Source organism: Elgaria multicarinata, chromosome 2, assembly GCF_023053635.1.
Source record: "Elgaria multicarinata webbii isolate HBS135686 ecotype San Diego chromosome 2, rElgMul1.1.pri, whole genome shotgun sequence".
Lineage (NCBI taxonomy): Eukaryota > Metazoa > Chordata > Lepidosauria > Squamata > Anguidae > Elgaria > Elgaria multicarinata.
In genome coordinates, this window is record NC_086172.1 from 106,390,195 (window position 1) to 106,403,278 (window position 13,084).

The window sequence follows — 13,084 nt, forward strand, 5'->3', positions numbered from 1 at the left end:
GTTTGCTCAGGCCCCTCACCTGACGTCGTCTGCCTCCCACATGCCTTCCACCCCTTCTGGCCTTCCTTGCGTGACAAAAAAAACCCCTCATTAAGTCCAATTTTTTTTTAACTCAGAATTGCTGCTGTCTCCTGCTGTGTGCAGGAGAAGCAGCACCATTAGAACAATGGACTCAATGGCCCTTGTGCTCATTGTGTACTTCCTCTTTTGAAAGAGGAAGTAACTTGAGGTAGGAAAACACAGGCAGAGAAGAGAGGTAGGGAGCGTGCTAACCCCCAGTGTGATGGAGCTTACAATGTAGAGGTGAGGCAGCTTTATGAAGGAATGGTAGTTGTAAGGATGAGAAAGGGGCTGCTTTCCCACTCTTTCCTTTAACTAATGGAGACAAGCAGGGAATGTGTGCATGCACTGACTTTTTAGCATACAGTTTGCCACTATGCTTCTGAATACCTCCCATGACATTAATGAGAGAATAAAGATTTGATTTAGGACTGATAGTAATCTATTTAACCCCGCAAAGCTCCACAGACAAAGTAAGGTGCTTGAGGAAATGGTTCAGGAACTATAGTGTGTGGATGACTTTGCCCTAGCAGATAAGTCTGGAGAGGCCAGCCAGCTAATTATTGATTGCTTTTGAGCAGTATGTACGCATTTCAGGCTCATTATTAGTCTGAACAAGACAGGAGTTTTATATCAACCTTTCTGGGTAAGATTTATGTTCCAACAGAAATTACTATTGGCAATCATGTCTTATAGAAAGGGGAAGAAATTCACACCTTGGGCAGTACCCTGACTCGTGAATCAAAACATCAGTGATGAAATTGCAAATCAAATAACCAGAGAGAGCACAGAGTATAGCAGGTTTCATGAGCACCTGTGACAGAAGTGGGGCGGGAGTCTTTAGACCTAATAGAAAATATGTAGAGCTGTGTGATGAAACAAGTTGTATATGTCTGTTTCGGGTTAAAATCTCAAATTGCTTGATCTCAATGTGTTGGATTTTCTTCCTCTCCCTGTCGTAGTTCCTTTACTAATCCAGCAACTGGTAGTGCCATAGGTATGGCTATCTAAGACTGCAATCCTCTGCATACTTGCCCAGGAATAAGGCTTAATGAATACAGTAGGACATGAGTAAACCTAAATAGAAATAGAATTAGCACTTGGACAGCAGACTGAACTGACAGGCACACGGGTCACCTAATCACAGTTTTCCACACTATGGTGAGATGCACTGCATTTCTATTTAAATTATAGTAATTATTTCTAAATTTGCATCTATAAATATACATCAGCACATGCAAATGTTATACAAATCACCATCCTCTTTGGTGATGCATGTCCTCTTTCGGGGCAATTTGTAAGTGGCCACCTTACTAAATAATGCAGACAGAGCTTAGCACCATAGACAATGCTAGCAGCCTTAGCACACTGTATACTGGCATAGGGACTCCCTAAAGCCTTTACCAGAGATCTAAAATATTCTGGGTTGCATCCTAGTAGCTGGGCTGGAACATGCAGAGGATAGAAAGAGCAGCTGCAAGGAAGCATTCCAGGTCCAGGGGCTCCTTGAGATTGATTGAGAAAGACACACTGGCTAGATATGATGTGTGTGACATTGCACACTTCCAGACTACATATGGAAGAGCGAAATCATGCCCTCTCCACTTAATATAATAAACTGCATTTATGTTTGTCATACTAGAATAATAAATTGCAAGCTTAAAGCATTTACACTTATGTAAAGCATTACACTTATGAAACTAGTAGAAGAGTCTGCAGATACAATCTGAAGTAGCCTTTCATAAGAATATGAGAGAGCCATGCCTAGTCTAGCATTCTGTTCACGTAGTGGCCAACTAGATGTCCCAATGGAAAACCCAAAAGCAGGACAGAAATGAAACAGCACCCTCCCACTCACATCGCCAGGAATCAGTATATCGAAGCATGGCATCTGCAGTATTGGAGGTAACATACAGCTAGTAGCCATTTTAGCTTTTTAAGATGGAGGCCATCACAACAACTTGTGGTAGCAAATTCCATTGTTTAACAACATGCTGTGCAACCCACCCAAAAAACCCACTTCATTTTATGTGTTCTGAAACTTCTTGAGATGATCCTGGGTTCTAGTATTATGTAAGAAGAATGCCTCCCTATTCACTTTCTCCACATCATGCACAATTTTGAATGCATGTTTCTCCCTCCCAGTATATACCCTTTTTTCCTAAGCGAAGCAGTCCCAGCTGTTGTAGCCTTTCCTCACAGGGGAATTGCCACCTGATCATTTTGTTTGCCCTTTTTTTGCACTGTTTCCAACTCTACAATTTATTTATTTATTTATTTATTACATTTCTATACCACCCAATAGCCGAAGCTCTCTGGGCGGTTCACAAAAATTAAAATCATAGTTAAACAATCAACAGGTTAAAAGCACAAATACACAATACAATCACTTTGTTGAGGTGCAATACTCAGAACCGCACACAGTATGATATTGGCAGTTTTATTTTCATAATTATGCCTAACATTGAATCTGCCCTTTTCCACAGCAGCTGCACATGAGGTGGACATTTGCATTGGGTTATCCACCACAACCTCAAGCTCAGATCCTATCAGTGTATATGTGAGAATTTTTTTAGAATTAAAAGATAATTTCAGTTTTCAAAGACATGCATTAGATGTTTTATTCTATCCTTTCCAGCCTTCTTAGATGTAATGTGGAAACAGGTGTACAAATGTAATCTACATATTGGGGTGTGTGTTTCCACACAACTAGTAAAAAGCTAGTTCAGCTTTTAGTTATTCAGAAATAGAAAATATATGATAAATTGCATGTAGTTTCTTAGGCTTTCAGCAAAGCTCTAGGGAAAACAAACATTATATTCTATGGAGGGAGAAAAAGTCATGTTTCTTTATTATTATTATTTCTCATAACTTTTATACATTTTCCTTTTTTCCTTTTTTTTGTTTTTGTTTTGTTCTTATATATCTTAAAGGATATTTCTTATAGTAGCTTTGCTTACTGAATGCATTTTTACTAGCCTGCTTTGGTATGCATCTAAGATATGTCATGTTTCTATTGAACATGGAAACCAACAGAATGTTTCTGTCCCAGCATAAAATATAGCAAAGGTAGAAATAGTGGCAAGAAATATCCAGTTCAGAAATTATATGAACAGAACAATGTTTAAGAACAGCAATAAGTTTGGATACTTCACCACACTTATGATTCACAAAGGGTGAAATATGACAACTCATGTTATTCTAGGGAAGTGTAACTCCCCCCTGGAGTTTATTCATGTGGATGTTTCTACGAATATCACCATCACATGTTCAAGGACTTTTTCTCCAAAATATAAACATGTTTTCTCTCATATCTGAATCCACAATATATAAATCACTGTTTTGCATGGTTATTGCAAATCATATAAGCAATTGGCTTACAGTGCAATCCTACATGTGCCCACTCAGAAGATAATGCCACTGAGTTCAATTAGGATTACTCCCAAGTAAGTGGATGTAGCATTTCAGCCTTAGTTACACATAGTCCCCCAGAATGTTATCTGTGCATTTCTGTTGCAGCAAAAACAACAATGTTCTGTGGCACCTTAAAGACTAACAAATTTATCCTGGGATAAGCTTTCATAAACACATTCCTTGGACAGTGTCCGTGAAAGCTTATGCTAAATGTGTTAGTTTGTATAGTGCCACAAGGCTCTTTATTCCTTTAGCTGCAACAGTGAGTATGTTCACTGTAGTAAAAATATATAATTATTTACTTCCAACAAACACCATCACCTTTTGTGAATCCATTGGGAGTGATGATGTCATGGAACGTAACATGCAATGGCCTCTGCACTTGTGGGGGCAGCACTTAATTGGGTCTGGCAGCCGAAGGGACAAGAACAAATAGACACACAGGCATAGTTGGGATAATAAATTGGCCACAAATTTATTGACTCACTTGAATAGGTTTAGCAGTGGCACAGGGCATGGATCCTGTAATTGGCCATCCTGCCTGCTGACCAATTACTCTGGCCCGCATGCCAGGAGCACTGGTGGTAGTTAGAAGGGCCAAGGGCACACCATGGTGCAGACTGCTAATGTGAACCCCTTCCCACCCCCATGGACATGGCCAGCTTGCAGCCTCCATGCTGGCCTGGTCTTGGCACCACATCCCTGAGATCTCTTATAAGAATGATTCCTCACCATGGCAGAGCAGGGAGCCCAATCCCATTTCCCCTCACCAATGGATCCAGCCCAATGCCTATCACACCACCGTAAGTTGTGACAAACATTATAAAATGAAGTCTCCACAAAGAATTTACTGATAGTCCAGATCAGTAATTAATCTTGACTATCAGTGCAGTTAATCTTGCAATGGGGACAGCAAAAAACCTGCACAGACTTTGCCAATTGGTGTGCAGGTAAAATTCCTTCTCAGTCTGATTAACTGGCAATTAATTCCACCACTGCAAGACATCTCACTGCCAGGAGTGGTGGGTGGGGAAATGAGCAACTGCAATCCTGGAGCTGCATGAGAGGTCTGCCTTTAGGAGCCTCCGGTTGAACTGGAGGCAGAATAAAGGAGATCTCTCCCTCTGCTGGGTCCACCTCTTTGGCCCCATCATCATCCTGATTGGCTCAGCAGTCCCCACCTGGGAAGGAGATGCTGCTGCTGGGGCTGTACAGCTGCTCTTTACCAGCCTTTCTTACTTCACTTCTGGCCCCCACAATTCATCGCCCGCAATTAACGCCCACCATTGAACTCGGCTTATCAAAATGTCAGCAAGATAAATGTCAGCAAGATAAATGCTATGTGGTAGCCACATATTCACTGCACATTATATCCATGCTGATGAGCTCATTCCACTTGCTTCTTTCACACAAACACAGGACCTGAACCCCATCCGAAAGAAATGCAGCTGAAGGAACTTGCTGGGGGAAACTGGTAGATGGGGAAAGGATTAACCCCCATTGCCACCCATTCTTTCTTCCCTGTGACCTATCTCTTTTTTTTTTCCTGCAGAGAAGCAGAAGATGGGCTTCAGTAAAGCAAAGTGGCCATGTAATGTGATGCTGTTTCCTTATTTTGGTCATCTTTAGCCTATAAGCTAAAAAGAAAGTGAATACATATTTTAATTAATATGACCTTTTCCTTTCAGAGTGCGGCATCACAGTCCTTTTAGTATTTTATTTTTGTTTGGGATTTGGTTTGTTAATTGTTTAGGGACTTTCAATGTACCTCTCCCCTGTCTTCCATCATATACTCCCAGGAAGCAATCACTAGACAGGTGCTCTCTGTTTTCCTAAAATATTCTGTGTTAATTTATCTATTGAGTAACATACAGTAACATGGTGATTGATCACATTATTGCTAATTATCTAAGAAAATAAAAGAGCCTGTCTGTCTTGTTTTCTTAAGAGTTGTCATGTCATGCTAGCTTTCCTCAAGTTTACACCAAGGTAAATCAATAGCAAGTCTGTGTAACTGAATTGAATTAAATGATTGCAAAACCAGTTAAAGGCAAATACGAATACATCCCCAAGGTGGAGCATTAAACCCTCCTTCAAATGACAAGGAAACTGTTCCGTCTTCAGCAGAAGACAAGAGTTACTGACAGTAATAACACACATTCCCATTTGTACTGTATCTTCCCTGCTATTATTTTTGAAGATATTAAATGTCCCACATTCAGTTTCCAATTGTATTAATTTTATTGAAGTTAAACATATGGGCTGTCTCTTATAGCCAGTGCAGCAAAAGTCACTAATGTGATAAAGAGTTTCTTGACGAAGGGCTGAGGTTATTCAGGAGATCGGTGGTGATTGGATTTCTCAACAGGGATAATCTCTGCTAAAACTGCTATTAGCCCATGGGGGCAGAGGGAAATGGATGTGCTGGTATTTTTCACACTGTAGGGTTAACAATAGCTTTAAGGTTGGGGATTAGATAGGGATATGGTGTAGGGGAAAGGATTTAATACATGTTCCCTAAAAAAGGAGGAAACCTCAGATCCAAGCTAAATCTGGGCCTCCTGGGGTCCAAATCTGGCCCTCCCCAGATGGCCAAACTCCTTCTCTTCACCCCACCATCTTTTTCTTGCCCACCAATGGTTTAGTGGCATGCTGTTTTTCCTCATTCCAAAAGATGGAAATGCCTCTCCTAAGGCTTAGTTAGAGTGACCATATGGAAAGGAGGACAGGACTCTTGTATCTTTCACAGTTGCATAGAAAAAGGGATTTCAGCAGGTGTCATTTGTATGCATGCATACAAGAGAGGTCCGCTTGGCGCCTACACTGTACTGCTTTCGTCACCAGCTGAAGACCTTTTTATTCACTCAGTATTTTAACACTTAATTTTAACTTAAATTTAAATTTTACTGTTTTAACTCTGTATTTTAATCTTATATCAACTTTGCTGTGTGGTTTTATCCTGGTTGCGCTTTTTATACTGTATTTCGTAATTGTGTTTTAAACTGTTGGGTGTTTTACTGTGGTTTTAATTTTTGTGAACCGCCCAGAGAGCTTCGGCTATTGGGCGGTATAAAAATGTAATAAATAAATAAATAAATAAATGCAGCACCTGGTGAAATTCCCTGTTCATCACAACAGTTAAAACTGCAGGAGCCCTGCCTTGAATGACCAGATAGAAAAGAGGGCAGGGCTCCTACAGCTTTAACTGTTGTGATGAAGAGAGAAAATCACCAGGTGCTGCATGCATACAAATGACATCTGCTGAAATCCCCTTTTCTATGCAACTCTGAAAGATACAGGAGCCCTGTCCTTCTTTTCATATGGTCACCCTAGCTTAGTTACTGGCAGTAAGAGCTTCAAGCTACAACATGCTGCCAGTTTTGGTATTTGTCTCTGCACCCTTTGCCCACCCTTTTGCCTTTATCCCCACCCAGCACAGGAATGCAGATACTGAAACAGGTTCAACATCCTTGTCCAAGCACTATTGCCGAGAACAAATCAGCTCTTCCGTTAACCCATTCCCTGTACAATTTCCCCATGTAATCACTCTCCCAGCTGCTGTTCACCCTGTTCTGAAAAATTGAAAAATAACATGTTTTGTAGCAGCAGCAACACCAGGGTGAAATATTACCTGGGGGTAGATTTTAACATAGAAAACAGTGTTTCTCCCAGCCCGAAGCACCTTATCCAAGCTGGGGGTGTGGGGGCACGACTTTTTGAAAGAAAGAAAGAAAGAAAGAAAGAAAGAAAGAAAGAAAGAAAGGGAAGATCCAATCATTATATATATATATATATATATATATATATATATATATATATATATATATATATATATATATTCTAGATGACCACCTACTGGATTAGACTAATGCACTGTTCAGGCATTATGCTTCAACAGGGAATTTCTGTTTTATCAGCACCTTTTATCAGCTTAGGTTGATATACCAACTACACCCTTATCTGGATAGATATAGCCTAGCTACAGTTATCCATGCTCTCATAACCTCTCGTTTGGATTACTGCAATGCGTTATACGTGGGGCTGCCTTTGAAAACGGTCCGGAAATTTCAGCTGGTACAAAACAGGACAGCCTGTTTACTAACAGGGACAGGCCAGCGAGACCATATTACACCAGTCCTTTTACAACTTCATTGGCTGCCAGTCCAGGTCCGGGCCCGATTCAAAGTGCTGGTATTAACATTCAAAGCCCTAAACGGTTTGGGGCCAGGTTATTTGAAGGAACGCCTCCTCCCATATGTGCCTGCCCGGACCTTAAGATCATCCACAGGGGCCCTTCTCCGTGACCCCCTGCCAAAGGAAGTGAGGCAGGTGGCTACTAGGAGGAGGGCTTTCTCTGCTGTGGCAACCCGGCTGTGGAATGAGCTCCCCAGAGAAGTCCTCCTGGTGCCTACACTGTACTCCTTTCGTCATCAGCTGAAGACCTTTTTATTCTCGAAGTATTTTAACACTTAATTTTAACTTAAATTTAAATTTTACTGTTCTAATTCTGTATTTTAATCTTATATCAATTTCTGCTGCATGGTTTTATCCTGGTTGTGCTTTTTATACTGTATTTTGTATTTGTGTTTTTAGCCTGTTGGTTGTTTTATTATGGTTTTAATTTTTGTGAACTGCCCAGAGAGCTTCAGCTGCTGGGAAGTATAAAAATGTAATAAATAAAAAAATAAAAATTCAACTTGTGTAGGTAGCATGGGCCTCACCCTCAATGTCATTGGAAGTGGGGACTCACATATGTCCTTTGTTGGAAGTGGGGACTCACATATATCAGCTCTGACCTTTCCACTTCTAACCTTATGCATTGAGTGGGAAGGTCTAAAGGGATAACCTTGATAGGATAACCTCCCTTGTGGACTGTGGGAATGCTGTGGATGTCATATATCTTGACTTCAGCAAAGCTTTTGACAAAGTACCACATGACATTCTGATTAACAAACTAGCTAAAAGTGGGCTAGATGGAACAACTATTAGGTGGATCCACAGTTGGCTACAGAATCGGACTCAAAGAGTACTTATCAATGGAACCTTCTCAAACTGGGGAGAGGCAACAAGTGGGGTGCCGCAGGGCTCAGTCCTGGGCCCAGTGCTCTTCAACATTTTTATTAATGATTTGGACGAGGAGGTGCAGGGAACGCTGATCAAATTTGCAGATGACACAAAATTGGGTGGGATAGCTAATACCCTGGAAGACAGAAACAAACTTCAAAGTGATCTTGATAGGCTGGAGTGCTGGGCTGAAAACAACAGAATGAAATTTAATAGGGATAAATGCCAAGTTCTACATTTAGGGAATAGAAACCAAATGCACAGTTACAAGATGGGGGACACTTGGCTCAGCAATACTACAAATGAGAAAGATCTTGGAATTGTTGTAGATCACAAGCTGAATATGAGCCAACAGTGCGATATGGCTGCAAGAAAGGCAAATGCTATTTTGGGCTGCATTAATAGAAGTATAGCTTCCAAATCACGTGAGGTACTGGTTCCTCTCTATTCGGCCCTGGTTAGGCCTCATCTAGAGTATTGCGTCCAGTTCTGGGCTCCACAATTCAAGAAGGATGCAGACAAGCTGGAGCGTGTTCAGAAGAGGGCAACGAGGATGATCAGAGGTCTAGAAACAAAGCCCTATGAAGAGAGACTGAAAGAACTGGGCATGTTTAGCCTGGAGAAGAGAAGATTGAGGGGAGACATGATAGCACTCTTCAAATACTTAAAAGGTTGTCACACAGAGGAGGGCCAGGATCTCTTCTCGATTCTCCCAGAGTGCAGGACACGGAATAACGGACTCAAGTCAAAGGAAGCCAGATTCCGGCTGGACATCAGGAAAAACTTCCTGACTGTTAGAGCAGTGCGACAGTGGAATCAGCTACCTAGGGAGGTTGTGGGCTCTCCCACACTAGAGGCATTCAAGAGGCAGCTGGACAACCATCTGTCAGGGATGCTTTAGGGTGGATTCCTGCATTGAGCAGGGGGTTGGACTCGATGGCCTTGTAGGCCCCTTCCAACTCTGCTATTCTATGATTCTATGATTCTATGAATTGCTATGCGCATTTAGCTGAACAAGCATAAAATGAGGAACCATGAAAAAGCAGCTTTCCCATTCACAGTGGTTTTTATAAGCATGTTCAGCTGAACACACAAAGACACCTCCACCAGACCTTCCTGCTCTATGCAAGAAGATGAGGATGGACCTGGTAGGACCATTCAGGGTAAGGGTGCCCCATGTCCCACACAGATGTTGGAATCCTCTATTTGGTCAACACATCTGAACAGGGATGAGATCCTGTTGCCAACTGTGGCCAGACAGGTGCCTCTAGTGATGTAAGAAGACTATAGTCATCCCACAGTGCTTGCGCTCCTCCCCCCCCCAACCATTGATATAGACCTCTGGATATGGAAGTTCCATTTGGTAATCCTAGCTAGGGATATGTGAATCAGCAAAACTCAGGCTCTTAAGAGTTCTTCAAATTCCACCTTGAAGCTTATTCTGCCTCATGTCTATAAGTGATTGTGAAGTTTGGGGTTTTATTTTTCTTTTGCGCAAAAATGTGTGCGTAATTTCATGCACATTTTCAAATGTTCCATTAGTTAAAGTGTGTTTGTGTGCATTTTTTCAAAAATTCACATGCTCATTCACATTTTTTAAATGTGCACATGCTGTCGAACCCTTTTTTTTGGAGGGGGGCATCCATGAATCACATTGCAAAGTCGAAAATGTATGGACTTTGATTGCGGATTGTGTTCAATTGGGTGAATCCCAATCAAAAAAGAACTGAAAATAATTTCTCATAAATCTTTAAAGAGCTAATGACTCTTGGTAGGCCCCTCTTGCAATACAATCAAATAAAATCAAATATTGGAATTCCACAGTTCTGGAACAGTCTGGTGCTGGTGATTTGCTTTTGATATCTGCAGTGTGTGGATATTGTATGATTGGTTCATTTGGTGGTTTTTTTTGTGGGGGTGGGGGTAGTGGGTTTGTTTGTTTTTTTAAAAAAACTTTTCAACCTTGTGCTAGGGCACAAGGAGAAGACAATGTCTTATGTATGTTGAAGCCACGTTTAATGTAATACAATGTAATAAAATGAAGAATTAACAGAAATTACTTTCCTTGAAAAGCCTGTAATTTATTCTAGGGCTCCTCAGAGTAAATCATTACAGAAACCGACTGCTGATGATTTAGAGTACTGAGAGAAAGGAGCTAAGGGCTCTGATTTTTCAATTGATTTCAAGGAAGTTGAGAGTAGGGAACCACTGCTTGTTCTCATTTATTGAATCTAAACTTGGTTAGACTCCCAAGAAAGAAAATTGGTTTAATTTAATCTGTTTAAGAGTGTAAGTGGGAGTGAAGTTTTGTGTGTGTGTGTGTGTGTTTATGTGGGAGAGAGAGAAAGACTGCATGCATCCCTTAAATGTGTCCGTTTCTTTCCTAGATCTTCCATTATGCTATATAGTAAAGCAATACATATTTAAGAAGAGGAAAAAATCTTCCAAACATAATGAAGTTCAAACCATTCCATCATTACAAATGTGCTCTAGGCATATTTCCTTGTATATTCCATAAATATATAGATCCAATGTTTGGATGTGGTGAAATGAGACATCAGGTCTACCTGGGCTCTTGTCTTTTGCCCTGACTTGGGCCATTTCTACACCTGCCCTTTTTCCAAGGATCGTCCTATATCGTTCCTGTGCATCCAAATGCCACACAGGGGATCCCAGGAGCAGGCAGGGATGATCCTTCCATTTTCCTGTGATAACTTTTAGGTGTAAAAAAGGGCCTTGGTCTTTTATCCAGACCCCAGGAAGATCCCATTTCCTGGCTTGCTCCTCCTCTTGGACGCCCAATTGGTGCCAACACTAATTTCGTTTCGACACCAAGTAAAAACATGGCTTTTTAACACAGCCTTTGATGGTTAAACTCACTGTCATATTGTTTTAACTGTTTTAACTGCTTTTACTGCTTTTAAATTATATATTGTTTTAACTTGGTTCATGGTTCAATTTGTTTTTAACTGTGCATATTTATTGTTTTATGCTGTATGCTTTTATCTGTACGCCGCTCTGAGATCTTAATGATATAGGGCGGGATATAAATGTTTTAAATAAATAAATAAATAAATAAATACTGTCCGTGGCATCTATGTGCACAATGGATTCTATCCAATAGTGGCTTTGTGCTACCAGAAAGCACTTACACTTCCTCACATATAATACTAGAATCCACAATCATGAAGCTAATTGGTGGAAGTTTCAGGACCGATAAAAGGAAGTACTTCTTTATATATGGAATTCACTACAATATGTGGTGATGGCCACCAATTTTGGGTGGCTTAAAAGGGGCTAGGACAAATTCATGGAGAAGACTATCAATGGCTACTAGTTACAATGGCTATATGCTACTCCAGTATCAGAGACAGTATGTACAACAGATGCAGGGGAACATGAGTGGAAGTATGGAGGGAGTGGGTGTTCACAATTGACCTCAGAAATGGGAAGCTTATAGTCAGTATTGGAAAAGAGTCCCCGAGCCCATTGGGGTTGTTGTCTTTGGGAAAGCTTTCATTGAAATTGAAATTGAGATTTTGAAACTGTAACAGTGTAACAATGAGTTAAAAATGTTTGTGACTGTGAATGAATGTCTTTTTTATGTTAGATTGTGGATTTTTTGAACTTGATCCAAAGTTAATTTCAGCTGTGTCATTGGAATCAATTTGCAAACATAGAAATGTAATTGAGTAAATGTACCTCTCAAAGGATCGCCCTTTAGTGTTGGAATGTGAATTACAGAAAAGTTGGTGTTGTGTTAAAGTGAAAGAAAAAAATTGTCAGTTTGTGTTTTCCACCCGGCCCAAGTGAAAGAAATTTGAAGTTTTTGTTTTCCTTCTCCTCCCTAGTGTTTTTTTTGCTTCTCCTATGCTTAGCAGCTAGAGATAAGCAGTTTTATTTTCAGTGAAAAGTTTTTGTTTTAGATTTTGAAGACTTTGTGTATTTTCTCTTTCACAAACCTCAGATAATTAGAACCCCATTTTCACGGAAGATATAGTCTTCCATAGCTTTGAAGATTCACTGCCTGAGTTGAAAAGCTCAAGTCCTTGTACAAATAGTTTTGCCAACCATTTTGCCAATATGAGAGAAAGAAAAAGTATGTTGCTGAAAGTGGGGAGAGAGAGAGAGAGAGAGAGAGAGAGAGAGAGAGAGCGAAGGCTGTGCAGAAGAGATAGTTTGAAAGACTTTTAAAAAGGTTGTTTTGGTTGTTTTGAAAAGATGTTGATTTGAAGTGAAGTTGATTTGAAAGTGTATGTGAATAGAAGAAGATGAGAAGTTGAAATGTAGAAAAAGAAGAAAAAGGAAAGTGTTTGAAGGTCAGTGTACGTGGCATGGTTTTTGACCAGAAAGAAAAGGGGGGTGAAGAAGCCCTGCCTTGAAAAAGTTAGTGAATGGACAATCTTGCATCCTCTGCTGATGAAGATTGGAAATACTGAATTGCTATATTTTTGTGTGTGTTTTGAACGTTGTGTTCTGAAAATTGCCCAGTGGTTCTTTTTTTTGGGGCAGAGATATTCTAACTTTGGCCTAATAGAACTTTTGA

The 13,084-nt window shown here is 40.5% G+C and overlaps 1 protein-coding gene across 4 annotated transcripts in view; it reads right to left on the minus strand.

Moving 5' to 3' along the window:
- The window catches only part of LUZP2 (leucine zipper protein 2), a 464,552-nt gene that overhangs the window by 217,837 nt on the left and 233,631 nt on the right, over positions 1-13,084 (minus strand). The gene's annotated exons all lie outside the window — the stretch shown is intronic.